Source organism: Varroa destructor, unplaced genomic scaffold (genome assembly GCF_002443255.2).
Source record: "Varroa destructor unplaced genomic scaffold, Vdes_3.0 BEIS01000007.1, whole genome shotgun sequence".
In the NCBI taxonomy this organism is placed as follows: Eukaryota; Metazoa; Arthropoda; class Arachnida; order Mesostigmata; family Varroidae; genus Varroa; species Varroa destructor.
The window spans coordinates 37618188-37633715 of record NW_019211460.1 but is presented as its reverse complement, the minus strand read 5'-3'; the positions used below and the strand labels follow the sequence as shown (position 1 = coordinate 37633715).

Genomic DNA, 15528 nt, shown 5'->3' with positions numbered 1-15528 from the left:
CCGATGCTGCAAGTCTGCCACATTCAACTACATAATAATACACATACAAAGCTACTACATAGATATTAGTACTGTAACATAAGGTCCGATTAGCGGCTTCGGATGACAGCGCTCTCGCTATATTATTGACCTCTTAGTTCTCTCCCTTTCGTAAACACACATACAGACCCACAAAGAAGCACGCGTTGCATTGTGATCGTCGTACATCAGTGTGTGTGTATGAGGATGTATGCATGTGTATGTGTTTACGAATGACATCAGCGCGAAACATTCGCGTCCGGCCACAGCCGCGCCTTGGGTGACAGACCAGAAATGCTGATGAGATAACACTACGACACCATCGTCGGCGACTATCCGATGACTATCTATCTTAAGAACGGTGACAAATCATAATTAAACCTTTTTTTTTCTCGCTTATTCTCTAAAATCGCCCATATGTTTAGACCAATGTATCAGAAGAGGCTCAGAATGATGATGAACAGTTTGGTCGGTGGCACTAAACGTTAGTTTTACGTGCTAGAATAGTAGGCACTGACAGATAGCCAGGTGTCGCTGTTGTTCGTATAGCAAACCGTTTGACAAGCAGGCTCGTCTAGCGGCCTTTCTTTGGCCGTCCTTTTATTGCCACTGTAGATGCTGCCGTTACCATATTAAATATAGATCAATAGGAGACTAACGCTAGTAGACTACAAAGCTAACAATCGTAAACTGTTTTGTGAATTTGAATTTACCGCGTGGCTACGTCGATATGTCGAAGATTTAAAATATAACCTCTATAAAATGTTGTACAATAAATACACAGTGCGGTATTTTAAAAATATTACGTGCTGCTATAATAGTGGCTACTATAATAGTTATTATAGTTTTTTGAAAATCGACGAAAATCTATTATACCGTTGGGTGAAAGAGTAGCACATTCGACTACGTGAAAATGTAGGAGCAGCGCGTGCGTGCACGCATGCGTGTATGTACCCAAGTTCATCGAATACTAGAGCCTAATGTGGTGCGCACGTAGATGTAGCTGTTTTATAATTAAGAGGCATTTCGTGTCTCTTAATTATAGCTTAACTGCTAGCCTATTGTTGAGCCAGGAGAAGGCCTTTCAATTAAAAGGCCGTTCTTTTTCTAGCAACCGAAAATCTCTAGTTCTATATACTTACTTCAAGATATCATGATGAATAAGTTGACAGTGGAAAGAAGTGCGACCAGTATATCTGATATATTTGGATAATACGTGAAGCTGGTTATTTAGTTTTTTTGCCGCGAGTTGGTTGCTGAAATAGAGTAAATCGCAGTGTCTGTTTCGTTGGTTAAATTAAATAACGGAATAACATATTTTATACTGCTTTTGCTGTATAGAAATTAGGCCGGTTTATAATATTCTGACTAGCTGCATTTAAGTTAGTGGCCGGATTCTGCTCCCATACGCTATTATTTTCATTAACCCCTTTCCCTTACAAATTTTATGCGGCTAGTTACTGCACTTTGCAATATTCTAATTATTGTTGTCAACTGGGCATGTACTTCCATATAGAAGCAGACCAATATGGAGGCTGAGCTTGTTCATAGGTGTTCCCTCTTCTGCCTGTCTATACGCGAGTCAGCTTCACTATACGGCTATTTGTTTTCTCTTAGCAAATTAAACTTAAAGATTGTGCCATTTCTGCTTGCCGCCTCCGTGCTCTCACGTCCAAACGACGTCATGATGGCGACAGCGTACCATCGTAAATGTTGTTGCCCCTACAGTGGTAACCACGCTCGCATACTGGTTAGTTGAAACAGCCGCATCATATTCTACAAGTAGGAGATAACGTATTGACGATGTAACGATTTTGCTGAATATTAGAAGTTCTCTTTTGGCCGTTGTGAGCTGACGCTTGCGTGCACCGTGACGACGGCTGCTGCTAATACTGCCGTCGTTGCGGCTCCATCAGCATCAGAGTCTTCGAGTCTCAGCAGCGCTGCTGCTGCTAGACCGCTGCTGGATAGGCTGGCTGGCTGGCTGGCTGGCTGGCTAGCTGACTAGCTGACTAGGTCGGCCGCCAATCGTTCATTTCTCTACACGATGTGTTGTCTGCAGCCATAGCGACATGCCGGGCGGGTTCATTGAGCGGCCTTGCGATGGCCTTCGATCCGATAAGCGAGCGAGCGAACAAGCGCGCCTCTTAACGTGGAAAAGAGAGCTATTGCCGTTGCGCAAACCGTCGAGAAAATCTGATGTGAGCTGCTTGAAATGTGTGTCGGTCATTCACCCTACGACGGCCAAGTGGGCTAAGGCAGGCCGATAGAAGTCAGGCCTTAACAGCGCTACTATTACAAGCATGATGATGATAATGCCATAGACGTTCACCCAGGAACAACAACAGCGATAGTCTTCGACGTCGCCGTCGCTGTTACCGCAATGTTATTATAGCCAACTGTAATGCTTACTAGGCCACAATGTGGTGATACGCCGCTATAACGCATTGGGGTACTGTAGTGACTGACCGTCATGTACGGCTGCACCTCGTGATAAAGACACGGTTTATCATTTACGCATAGTGCGCTGCCTGTAGAAAACCTCATCTTACCGAAGGTTTTTCTTCAACAAATCTTGTAAGCTATATGTATATGATTGGTTTCGCCCTTCACACATGGAGGAATAATCGAATCGAAACAGAATACTTCATATTGATCCCTAGATCTGTGAGCGCTCACGAACGAGAAGCGTTTCTAGGCACATTTACTTATTTTTTAATTCCGTAAAACAATCGTTGGACTAGGTGTTATTAGTAATGGCTCAATGTTCTCTTTTGAACTACTTCAAACCACTACCGTTTTAGACCAAACCTAAATAATATAACAACTAGAATGTACCTACAAGGAACTACCAGATAATTACACCTCGCAGTTCTTGAATGAAGTTAGAAATAGTACGTGCTTCGGCATAAATTGATCGTCTAACAATTATAGTTATCTTCGTTTCTATATATATGTCACCACAAGGTCATAAAAGACGACCCATAAGCATTCCTCCTTTATAATTACACGCGAAGCTTTCTTATTGTCGAGACTGACAGAGTGTTAGGCGCTCTTGTCTTGGGTTTCTTAAAAAAAAAAAAAAAATATAACAATATAAAGGTAGATTAATGTTCGTGTATTTGCTAGAACATCGATGTCATATAATTTAGTAAGTTAAAAAGATCTGTTTATTTGTGATTTGAGGAACTTGAAGTAAAATGAAAAATCCGAGTAGTACGAAAAAATGAACTTGAATAATAACTAGGATTTAATTGAGAACTTGCTTATTTTTTTTAAAGATAAAGTAATATTTTCATGGAATAGTTCACTGTTCGTATATGTCACGGCCTATAAAGGCGCTTTTATGGAAAATGGCAAGAGAAAACAAACAGTAGATAGACCGACCTGTTATGTGCGGTATTGCAAAAATAGATGAGACTGATCTATATATGAATGGCAGCGACGCGACATAAAAATGTCTTCATTATGATGGGGTAACAATTTTATGGATTGATTGGCGTGCTTTTGGCCTATTACGTGTCCAATAGGTGCCGCAAAAGGTAAATTCTCAACTTACATCGGCATCTCTTTGGTAATTTTTTTCGCGAGAACTGCTTCGAAGTGAAGTGACACTCGCCTGCTGATGAGGTAGTTTAGTGTGACCAATGAATGTCAATTGTATTTCCTAGGTCGATGCCACTGATGGAAGAGAAGCGAATGATGATAATTCGTAAATGATTAAATTACTTAAAGTCGCCCACTTCCATCACCACCACAGAAATGTTCCTTTCCATTATCGTCCACCCCGCTCGACCCGACTTTTTCCCCTTTCGCATGATGTACATATGTCCCCTCGTACTTTGATTCCCGGTTTCAGGTTCTATGTAAAAACGTGTGTACAAATAATTATGCTGTACAGCTAATACTTCTGATCCCGTCATCCCACGTTATCGGCGATCGTCTCTGTCACCGTCCCGTTGTAATCGTGGTGATTCCACTCTTTAACCGGTAAGTAGTTATTCGACTTCGTCGATAGTTTTTTTTTTGCTTCAGGGACGGAATAGCATCACTGCGCGAATCCGGGACGGACGAAACGGGACGGACATCCCATCGAACGCAAACGTTAAGCCAAACCATGCGGTCGTTTACCTCGACGAGAGGGTCAATGGCCGGCCTTGCGAAGCGGCAGTTGCTCTTGTCATGTGTCGTTGTCGGCATCGTAAGCAACAACGTAGTGAGCAGGGATCCTGCCGCTGCAATTGGAGTACTAACGGTTCAGATCCCTTTTTTTTTTATCACAGCACGGAGCATCGGTGTAATCAGCCACTGCCCGACGCTGCGTTCAGACGCAGACACGCCGGTTCTACAGAAGCACTGAGCCACGGAAGCATATTAATAGTAAAATCAGCAGTGGCGTCTAAATGAATATGGGTATTTGTGTTAACTGACAAAAAAAGAAACTAGGAAAAGAGTTGAGTGCTAAAGATAGATGAGGGCGAGCGGTGGGGTTCGAGCCCCTGCGAACTGCTGAGCACGAAACTGTGAACGAGCTTGAAAAAAAACCAGGAGCCGTTTGTTGCTTAGTCGTGTCTTGCGAATCGCGTGCGCCGCATAGCTAAATCAATTTAATGCCGTCTTCTTCAGGTGTCCTTCTCCCTCCTGCCCGTATTGGCTGCTGCCGGTAAATGACGTAACGGGCGTCTCCTTGCCTGCCTGGCCGGCGCTCTATTTCTGACTGACTGGCTGGCTGAGTTGCATAGTTTTGTTATTGTGCGTGTGTGTATGTGCTACTTCATAAGGAGAGCGTGTGCGCGCAAATGGGCCCTCTTGATGTTGTTGTTGTAGAGCCGCTACTGGGGTGATGGTCTGTTTTGGAAAGAAATAAAACTGTGTCGGTCGTTGAACCCGGTACCAGCTGCGCTCCACGCGAGAGGGACCAAGCTGGGAAGGCGAGTGTTAGTGCCTTCAGGCGGCCAATGCTGGCCTCAACCACCGCGCGGTCATCACAACTGACAGAACGCTGAACGTATCGTTCCCCCAGCCCTCCGCAAAGGACAGGTAGCAGTAGGAAAGTGCTTGCGATCGTAGAGCACTTTGCCAGCATTTCGTTACATTGGACTCTATTACATTCTACATTATGAGCCCAGTAGGTGACTGCTACCGTGGAAACATTGAACACCCACCTAAAGACAAAGGCATATTAGATACGTTCGGCGTAAAGTTTTCTAATTCTGATAAATATAAATGATATAATTCAATCACAGTTCGATGTGGAGCAAGTCCTCAAGTTTTAAGCAAAGAGGGCGTATGGGGTCTATGGCGTGCCACTGTACTCACAGGTTTCGGCCGAAATCTTCAACAATATTAGGGACACAAAGCTTTTCCAGGCTTGTATGCACCGAAGGCATGTTCGAAATGATGTTTTAATGATACAATAGAGTAAGAACAATCTCAAGGCCAACATCTTGGCAGATTTAGACGATACCTTGAATCGCTGCTATAACATAAACGTTATCTGAAGCCGTTCGCATTCATAATCTCTGTACTGAAATAGAAGTCAAATCTATAATGTTAGAGACGCTGTTGTGAATAAAAAACATAACTAAAGCCATTTATTTCCTTCATACAGAAGCCTTCCTTCATACGCACTTTGTTTGTATTTAGTTTTCCTTCCGATACGAGATCATCAACCTTTTCCATTAAATTGGGGATTATACAATAGCTTGAAATGCGCGCCGTTCAACCAAAGGTTGCCTGACTCGCAACTTCGTATGCTGTGGCATACGAAGGAAACTGATCTGTGCGAGGACGTCTGCATGATATTTTGATCATTTATTATTTTCCCTTTAAATAGTATCGAATGATCACGATTTTACAACAAACGAATTTGACAATTGCTTAATATTTCTATCTAAGGCTTTTTTTTCCGAGCAATCGCAATGAGTCAGTCGTTGATTCTTTGCTACACGTACCGGCTTTGAATAATCCCCTCGTTTTACAACCGACTGTGACCTGTTTTATCCTAAAAGATAAAATTTCCAGGTAGTTTAGGTAATTTTACGCCGAGTATTTTCTATGGTAGTGAAAACCCGAAATATATTAGATTTCAATGGGGAGAGAAAAAGCAAGTAGTTAATGTATTTTTACAGGGTCATGGATCGCGAGTTTAGGACAAAACTTGTCTGAGATAGAACAATTAAAAAAGCGGATAGCTGTCGTCCTTTTTCTAATCAATGCCATTTTTAAGCGTGCTAAAATATCTTAGGTAAGCTTACATGGAGCACCTTGAAAAGTGCGAGAGGACCTTTCTTTCAGTCGAATAAGTTACATAAAGAGGAAGTACATATGTTAAGGCTGTTTGTCCTATCTGGTATGGAGTAGCACCATCATCCCTCTCGCGTCCAAAAACGACGCACAGAATAACCACCGTAATGATACGGAAATAAATCGGTCGTTTCTATTATTTCAGTTTTGCTACATGGCGGTCAGAGGTCAATGCAGTCCGTAAGCTACATGGCTTTAGTAGTTTTCTATCACGAAAATATAGAAACAAATATTATATCCCGGTGCAAATTGTGCAGCCTACAGCTGGTGACTAACGTCGTTTAGTATCAATTACCAGCATTTTTATTTACTGCAAAAAATAAGGCCGTTCGTGTCACTCTTACGCAATTCCTACGCAACAAATCAGTAATATCGACGTTTTGTCAACTGTGCGTATTTACACCTTAGATAGAGCGGTGAAATAGGCCAGTGCAGTATATAGTCGAAAAACACAATTGCCTCGCACACGCAGGACATGATGAAGGAACGACTTATAAGAACGGCCTCAGTCATTAGGCACACTAGAAGAGTTACCCAATCAAATTGGTTTCGTTACATAATTATTACTTCCTGGTTTTTGTCGACGAAAGGCAACAGTTCTATACGGCTTATAGTGGCCAATATGATGGTAACATAAATGACACTCTAATGATGTAAGATCAGTTCCCGATTAGGTAATTTTAGGTTAGTTTTTTTTCGATACAGAGGTCCCGAGATCTTGTTCGGGTTGAATGGCCTTTGCTAAGGAGCATGGTGTTAACCCAAATGCCACCATTATGACGTTTGCGGCTGTTGTAAATAGTGGCGGCAAAATGAATTGTCGCTTTTCCCCTCTTTACGAGATATAGTCGGTCGCTCGACTCGCGCGTCTATGATCGAGACTCATTCGTGTGGAAGCAAGGGATACACAATTGTAGATAGATAGAGCAGTAGATCGAAAAACTGCTGGGACAACAGCATTTAACTGCGCTTGGTGGAAGTCGTACTAGTATCAACAACAAGCTGACCTCGTTCCTGTTCGGCCCTTCACTGTTCTTTCTTGCAGCAGAGTTTTAATTAATAGGTTATATATTGAATTATACCTAAACACGCACAGGCGTTTCGGTATTTACAAACCACACGAGCTGTGTTAAGAGACCAACGAAACGAGAGCGTCCCCGAGCCACGAAGGCGGCAATGCCGGCTTCGTCTCGTTCTGTCCCATCGACTACTCGACGAGTAGCATTTGCCGCCTCGATTCGGTGGTGAATCGACCTGCACTATCTCAAGCTACGCCGGAGTGGCTTTCCATACGGTTCTTTGTGTTGGGCTCATGGTCGTCATAGCTGCCGATAGTTCGTTTTTGATACCTCTTTATAGAGCTATCTACTATATAACCATACATATAAGTGTTTCGCTGAGAGCTGGTAACCTTGACTTGATCCGGTAGACACCCTTACGTAGCTAGATGAGTGCCTTTAGACAGTAACGTAATTAGCAGCAACTGTGACGGTGGCCGTCGAACCAATCTGGTGTAGTTGCTACATATTGGCTTATTCCTGAAGTGGCAGTTTGCCCATTCGATGGCAGGATTTCACCGCGTGTAGAATCTGTAGAGGACCAATGCTACGACTATACCGTCTTGGAAGTACAGCTGTGCAGACGTAGAAACATCTCCAGAATTGGCCGTTATTGCGGCTGGAAAACAGGCCATCCACCTCAGGCAACCTTATTCGGGAACATAGAGTGATTGACTTTACTAAATGCCCATAAAATGTTGACAGACATGTGAGCTTGTAAACTTACTTGAGATGAACAGCGCGGTTAAATAGATCAAGTTGGCATAGGAGAAACGCCCTGTTCCATTGGCTAATTAGATATTTGATTTCGAAATCAAGAAAAGATGAATTTAGTATAATGAAACGAGTACAGCAGTCTAGATTGCGTCAATGTTAGGTATGCTTAAGTTTGCCAAAGGTAACTTCACATAGCGATATCCACAGCCAGATATAGCTCAATGACCTATTAATCGGTTATTCTATCGGTGGTGTTTTGTGCCGTTGTTGTTGCCGCATGCGGGTTTTAACAAATTACAATATTATTCTTATTCCCTTGCTTTTTTTCTTTCGAGAAATCGGTCAAAATTTGTTCCCATTCTGCTTCTTCTAACGAGGACAGACGCAATAACAGCAACAGCAGCAGCCGCATCTGCAGCCAAACGCTCCACTGCAGTGAGCAGCGCTCCCACCGAACTACTTGCCAGTTGGTGCCTTAGCTGGAATTTCTGGTTCGTGCGGTTCCAGCTTCTCAAACTCCTGATGGCTTTAGCTAAAGCAGGAATTTTCCGCCAAAATACTACTTGCTCCTGATGCAGGCGCGCCATCTTGAATTTGTTTCTGTTTGTCGAACGAGCACTGCTACGGATTTTTCAACGTTTCCTCCCTTGGCGCTTTTCCTCTTTAGTCTTTTTTTTTTTTGCCATTTTTCTGCATGAACAACTTTTCGGACGACTTCAACAATTCACTCGACGCTAGTCCGTCGAAGGGTAGCCAATACAGTCCGTGGACGTATCTATCCAACTAACGCACGGGTTGAGGTGACGACGACGACGACGAGCTGATGATTGAATGAATCGGGGGAACCGTGAAGAATAAGAACGGTGACTACAGCTCTAAATAGTGAGCGCGGGCACACGTTCTGGTCTTAATTGTTGGAGTGCGCGTATACCGCCAATAGCTGGTTTGCTGCCACGACAACGACAACGGCCACCACTACAGCCGCCGCGGATGCAGTGGCCGCCAAAGCAAAACGGGCCCAGAGGCAGAAGCAGAGGGCTATTGGGGAGCAGGCCGTTGACCTTTTAGCAGCGACTCTGTATTTTATGTAATGCGGTTGTTGGGTTCGCGCGTGCTCCTGGTCCGATGACTTCCATCCGACCGCTTTGACAGCGTCCGTCCCGCGATCTGTTTCCCGTGTTGGTGTATATATGTGTAGTGTCTACGGCAGGTAGACAGAAGTCGACAGCCGGTGACCTGTTGTCGCACTAGCTTATGTGTCGTTTATGTACCAGTTATTGTTTTTGTTGTTGTTTATGTTGTCATCCGATTCTAGACTAGATGGGTACTACATACGGACACGCAAAAGTAACAGACGAGCTTTTATGTACTTCTTTCCATTTGTCCTCATACACATTCGTTTTGTGGCTGGCACCTGAATGCTTAGCAGCGCGCGATGTCCAAAGAAGCACCAACAACAAGACAGAACCCCTATTACGCTTACCGGTGCCACTTTTCTCTTTGCTTCCTTATGACCTTATTATGCTACATCTGCCTAGCATTGTCAAGACTCCGTCCCGTTAGTCGTTGCTAGTCGGTTACTGTGGTTACCATAGTTTATTGTATATGCTTTGCTATTGTCGACGCCCCTGGCTCTGCCTGTTGTTACTGTTCTACTTCACGTTGTTTATGTTCTATTTTTTTGTTATATTGTCATGTTCTCTAAAGTCGGTGAGTGTGGCAATATTGGTGCGCTTGTTTAGCGCGCGACAGCGACGTCGGTAACCGATAAGGAGCTAATGATGGCTGTGGCGGCAAACGCGCCAGCGAATGACTGAAACAAGGGCCAAGCGATCGGCGCAGAGCGGGATCGGAGAAGGCAGGTGTTATTTCGAAAATACTTCGAAAATTTGGAACCGATTGACCGACTCACTGCGAGCGAGGCTCTAAGGAACCACAAAGCCGCCTAGATGGAGGCCATTTCATGTAGAACACGCCATTGTATATATATATACACACACACACACACAGTAGAATTTTTGCTAATCGATGAAGTTCCGACTGAAGAAATAGTCAGAATTTTTAGGTCTTCGGAATTTTAAGGATTCCTTTATAAGGTCGAATATCTGTGTGCTTTACTGTAAGCGCAAACGTATCACCGCATTTACTCATAATACGCTTAATTACTACATTATCAACGTACGCTGAAAGCAAACCATTGCGGTATTCATAAAATCCCATAAAATCAAGATAATGCAATATTTGAGTGACTTTTAATTGGTAGAAAATATATTTTTAACTGAAAATCTAACCCTATGCAGTTTTTCATTGGGCTAAATTAATACTAAATAAACTATAAAATTAGCTGTTACGTGCATAAAATGGAGCTTAAACAAATTAGACGACCGCGATTTGTTGACTTTTTTTATTGCTTTACCATAAATAGGGCTCTTCATTCTTTGTGTAGGCCTACTGAAACACAGTTCATATCTTGCTGCCTGTATTCTCATAAGGTAGTAACAGGCTTAGCGGTCTTCTTCTCTCACTAATACAATTGAGTATTTCCTACAGATCTACGTTCACACGCATGCCAAATTGCCAATTATATATCCCTCAAAAGCAGGCCCCTGTAACCTTCCGTTGGCATGGCAATTTGGAGGTGTGGGTCAATGACCCTTCCCTATGTCCTTCTTACCCGGTTCTTTCATCAACTGACGGCAACAAACAACAATCGAGCGTCCTGAGGTCAGACGGCTACCTTCTGCTTTCGGCTGATTCAGAACGATGGCCGACGCAAAGCAGGAACCTCGCCTGAGGTCACCCTTGAGGGACCGTCATGCGTCAGGGGGTGACCCTGCCTGCCACGGAGAGGATAAGTAGTGAACGGGACACACCTGTACTAAGTGCACATGCAAATGCAAATTAGTTGGTTGTACAGAACGCAGTCAAAACCGTAATTACACTTATCTGTCTGTCTATTTTATATGTGTGTGCCACACGTATATATGTTGCGTATATTAAAGTATGTAAAGCGATTTCCGATGCAACGGTACCGGAAGGTCCACCGTTCTGTAGGTTAAAGATGGGTCAGTGCGCAACTACCGAAGTTGTGTGCCTGCTTGATGTGCGCTATATATATATATATATATATGTATATGGTAAACGCGTCTATACCATCATGTCGCACACATGATGCCCTAGAAGCATAGCGACTGCATGAAAAGCCGCCCCATAAGGGCGTATGTAAATTGGTAATACGCTATAGTGTATTCATAATATACGTGAATTCGAAAATAACCGTATGAAAGCTCTTTTTCTGATACTACTTTTTGCGGAATAGGTACCTCTGTTACATTAATGACAGCGGTCAGAATTAAAATCTTGCAAAATTTTTAAAACGACTGAACTAAGGCACAAGGTGGCGCGAAATCACGCGAGTTCCTGTTTACCTGCTTGTGACCTAACATGAAATATTGTTTCGAACCTAAGGATCGTGATCCTCTAAATACGACGATGACTCAAAAATAGGCACGAGGCAAGATATACTGCCGCTGTCTACTTTGATCTAACATAGAGAGTTTGGTTAATGTCAAGTGCCTGGCGTTCCCTTCGAAAGGCCAAAAGGACAGCACGGCAAGTTAGTCGGCCTGTCAGACCGGCGCAATATACCTGTAGTATAGCGCCACAAGTTAACCACACCGACAAGCCAATCAATAAGACGAATGTAACCTTTACTAGATCTCTGCTTACAATTTTTGGGAGGAGCGACCTCGAAATGGGTCACGGGCCCCGATCTCGCCCCCGGGGCCAATAGCTGTCTCCTATCGTGTACAGCCAGTTTAATGACAGTGTGAGAGCCAGCGAACGAACCAGCAGTGGGCCATCAGACAGCCCGCCGATAAACTGAATGGATGGACCGCTATGTCTACTATGGGTGATTCTGACGGCGGGCCCTTGGCGTTCTCGGGTGAATGACCTTCGCCCGGAGTTGTTTTGCTAGCGGACGTTGATCCCGGGTACAAACCCACGGAGAGACACAGAATCAACATATACGATGACTCGCTGCTGCTGATGCGGCCGGTAAAAATCAGCATAAGTGGCATGCAAGCCGACAATGTATCTTCCACCGCCGACAGACTGGTCTATTCACTTGTGTACGTCTGTATGCGTTCTTGCCTATTCTCCATGACTAGGAGGCTGAACAGGCAGGCAGGCAGACGGGCCATACCGACGCTTGCTTCCAGAAGAAAACCAGCCGACAAACATGCATCCTCCGTAGTAAGAAAACTTAACTCGTCTTGTTATTATTGAGACGCCTTAATGCCCAGAAAAATGTACACACGAGCAGAATGATTATAGCTTCAGTTTTTTATAATAATGTAAAATTTATATTGAAATTGCAAAGTAATCTACATACAATATAGAATTCTTTTCTTCCGCACTTGTTGAAATTTATCATCGTTTTAGAGAAAACAACGCTGGCGACGGTGGACTATTGATTCACAAACATTAGGGACCATTTCATTACGTGAAATAGTGCGTTCTAGCTCAATGACGGTTCTAGAATGATCTAGTGTCAGCGACTCTCTGACGTAAATTTAATTATAAGGTATTTCTTAAAAAAAAAAAAAAAAAAAAGGCCATTGGCCTCAAATCTGGGGAACGGACGGGCCATCCTATCGAACCTCTTCGTCGAACCCCGAAGACGAGATGTGTTCTTAGATCAGGACTACAGTATAGGTGCTTTTGTAGTATAGGAATTTATGTGATGTTCCTAAGTAACATATGGATCTATAGTTTCCTAGTAAGTGCAATTATGCCGATTAGTTTAATTCGAATTTAGCTTCTCTCGCCAAACGATCTTTTCCGACAACTGTTCTCGTTCTATTTATCGTTTCCAAATAACGTTGGCAAAAATGTTTTCTTCGGTCCGTGTTATTCTTAAAACATAGATAATTTTTTAATAGTATATATCACTGTTCATTATAGACATTTATAATGTCTCAAAATGCGACGACCACCATTTGACTTACGCTGCGTGCACGACGTCATTGTCTTACAGATTTCTGGGATATTTTCTCATAAATTTACTTAATACAAAAAATATACTTTTGCCAGCTGGTCTTCTGGAACATTGTATTTAAACCTCTCAAACGGTCCTATCTGTTTCGAACTTACCTATCGGAAACGAAATCCGAGTAATTGTGAGTTGTATATTTGTCTACGCGGCACTGTCGTTGTAAGTCAGCTATACTTTAGAAGTTTATCTATCTTGATCCAATCATCTCCAATTAATTACGTCCTGGAGAGAAAAAAGATTCGAAACCCGGTAAATAGCGCATATATTCTGTAGCACTCCATATATATATATATATATATATACGCACGGTAGAATAATCACACGTCGATCAAATGACAGATTTTTAAGAAAAGGAAGGACGACATTCAACTTTTAAAGGATAAACCGACATTGCTGACAAAAGGCCGCGGGGATGTCAAAATCTACACAGTATTACGTGACCTTTGTTTAGACGTGTGCCACTTGTTCTGCATATACAGCGCATGAACCACTCAGTAATAAAAGGCCAGCGGTCGCACTCTAGCTTAAATATTAATTCAGAAAACAAATTTAAGTAAAAATGAAATATCGTATACTTTATAGGAATAACGTGGGACTCTTTAGATTTGGTCACAAACGGATGACCTTAATAAAAAATAAAGATAGGTGTAATTATTTGGCTTTTTAAGAACCTAACTTCCGTAGATATCGAGGCATCGAGAGTCCCATGACACGTGTTTACCTTTAGCATACCCCTTTTTCCCTATTTCGGATACTTCATAGTATTTAACTGTACTCCTTTTATTTACGCCGCAATCGAGCTGCAGGTCTTATCCAATAGGACCTCTTTCGTTTGCAGAATTGGGTCGGCAGATCATCTTCCGAAATAAGCCGATGCAGAAGTTGCTATATTCAATGGAAGTGGCCAAACGGACCAAGCGTTCGTTACTCAACCATTTAATGTCCTCCAGTAGCATCAGTGGGTTCGGCTGTAGCTTTTGACCATTGGCGGCGGCTGCAACGATGGAAGCCGTAGCAACAGCTCTCTTTTGCCGAGGTCGCATTGTTGAATGGATATTTTGCTGTGACTTGTGTTCATGGTCTAGTGTACCGTAAACGCTATGACTTCAACACAGTGTGTAGATGTGCGTGGAAGTAGCAAGATGGCGACGAAGTAGGCAGGCGGACGCAGAAAGCGAATCCAAGCCATTTTATTCTATGTATGTATGTCATGTTATGAGTTCTTGTTGACGACATTGTATATATGTTGTTGACATGAGGCGCTATCCGCGGTCGCCTATTCGCTTGAAACAAAGGCCCAATGATTCAACCAATGGACCAACCGGCAACGGTCACTGACCCCACTGTCTCATCGTCTTATCCCCCCCGCCGTTCCCGTCCCTCACTGCTTGTGGCCGTTGATGGCAATGCCTCCTGTCACTGCAATGAACGGTGACGCCGTCAGTTGTTTTCCGCCATTGGAAAACAACGGGTCCGGTGGCGGTAGCTGAAGTGAGCGGATTACAGAGGCGGCGGCGTCGCTACCGCTGCTCCTCTTCGTATCCTGACCCCATCACACCGCATCGAGGAGTCCGCACCAGAAACAACAGGCGGCGCTCTACAATCCTTTTATTGCCATACTATGTGACATCAAGAGGCCACAGATAATAGCAACAGGAATAGCTATATGTGCGCCATAAAAGACAGAGTGCAATGGCAGATGAACGGCTGGAATACCAAACAGGAATACAGTGACGATTGCGGTCCACTGTAACCAAAGGAGCGAATGATACAAGATAGAGGCGCCGTTGTACATTTGTTAAACAGACGATTTGGAAGCAATCGCGGGCCTAACGGCTTGCGGAGTCTTAATAGAATGCAGAATGAATAGTAGTTAATTTTGACTTATGCCATTCTTTGCCAGAATTATGCCATTGATGTTTAATGAACCACAAAGAAGGGGCGGTCTCTTTTCAACCGATGTAGATCTAAATCAAGTATGCTCGAGAAAGAAGATCTTCGTATACCTAATGCCTAGATGTTCATCTTCCGAAAGGTGTTTTGGTTAGTTAGGTTCATATCGAGAGAATTATAACGAACTTCAAGTAATTTCTTTGCCCGCGATATACTTACTATTACATTTACTACTCGTCTGACCAGTGACGTTCGGAGTCGCGCACCAACACATCGAGAACTATTATTAAATTAAATATACGCCAGCTCTGCTGATCATTTTCTGCCATTTTTGTGGTACCACCATCATCTCATCATTGAATTTCATGAGAGGAGACAATGCTTTTCCTGTTCTCTAATTGCGGTTGGTTTTTTTTTGCGATGGTCTGTTGTAAGAGGTCCAAATTAAGCGTCCTATGCAACGCACTAGGCACTATT

At 43.2% G+C, this 15528-nt stretch overlaps 1 protein-coding gene across 1 annotated transcript in view; it reads right to left on the bottom strand.

Moving 5' to 3' along the window:
- The window catches only part of LOC147754673 (uncharacterized), a 115901-nt gene that overhangs the window by 8784 nt on the left and 91589 nt on the right, over positions 1-15528 (bottom strand). Inside the window, exon 8 of the mRNA XM_086975037.1 lies at positions 10774-10972. The gene's annotated coding sequence lies outside the window, so the exon portion shown is untranslated. The remainder of the gene's footprint in view (positions 1-10773; positions 10973-15528) is intronic.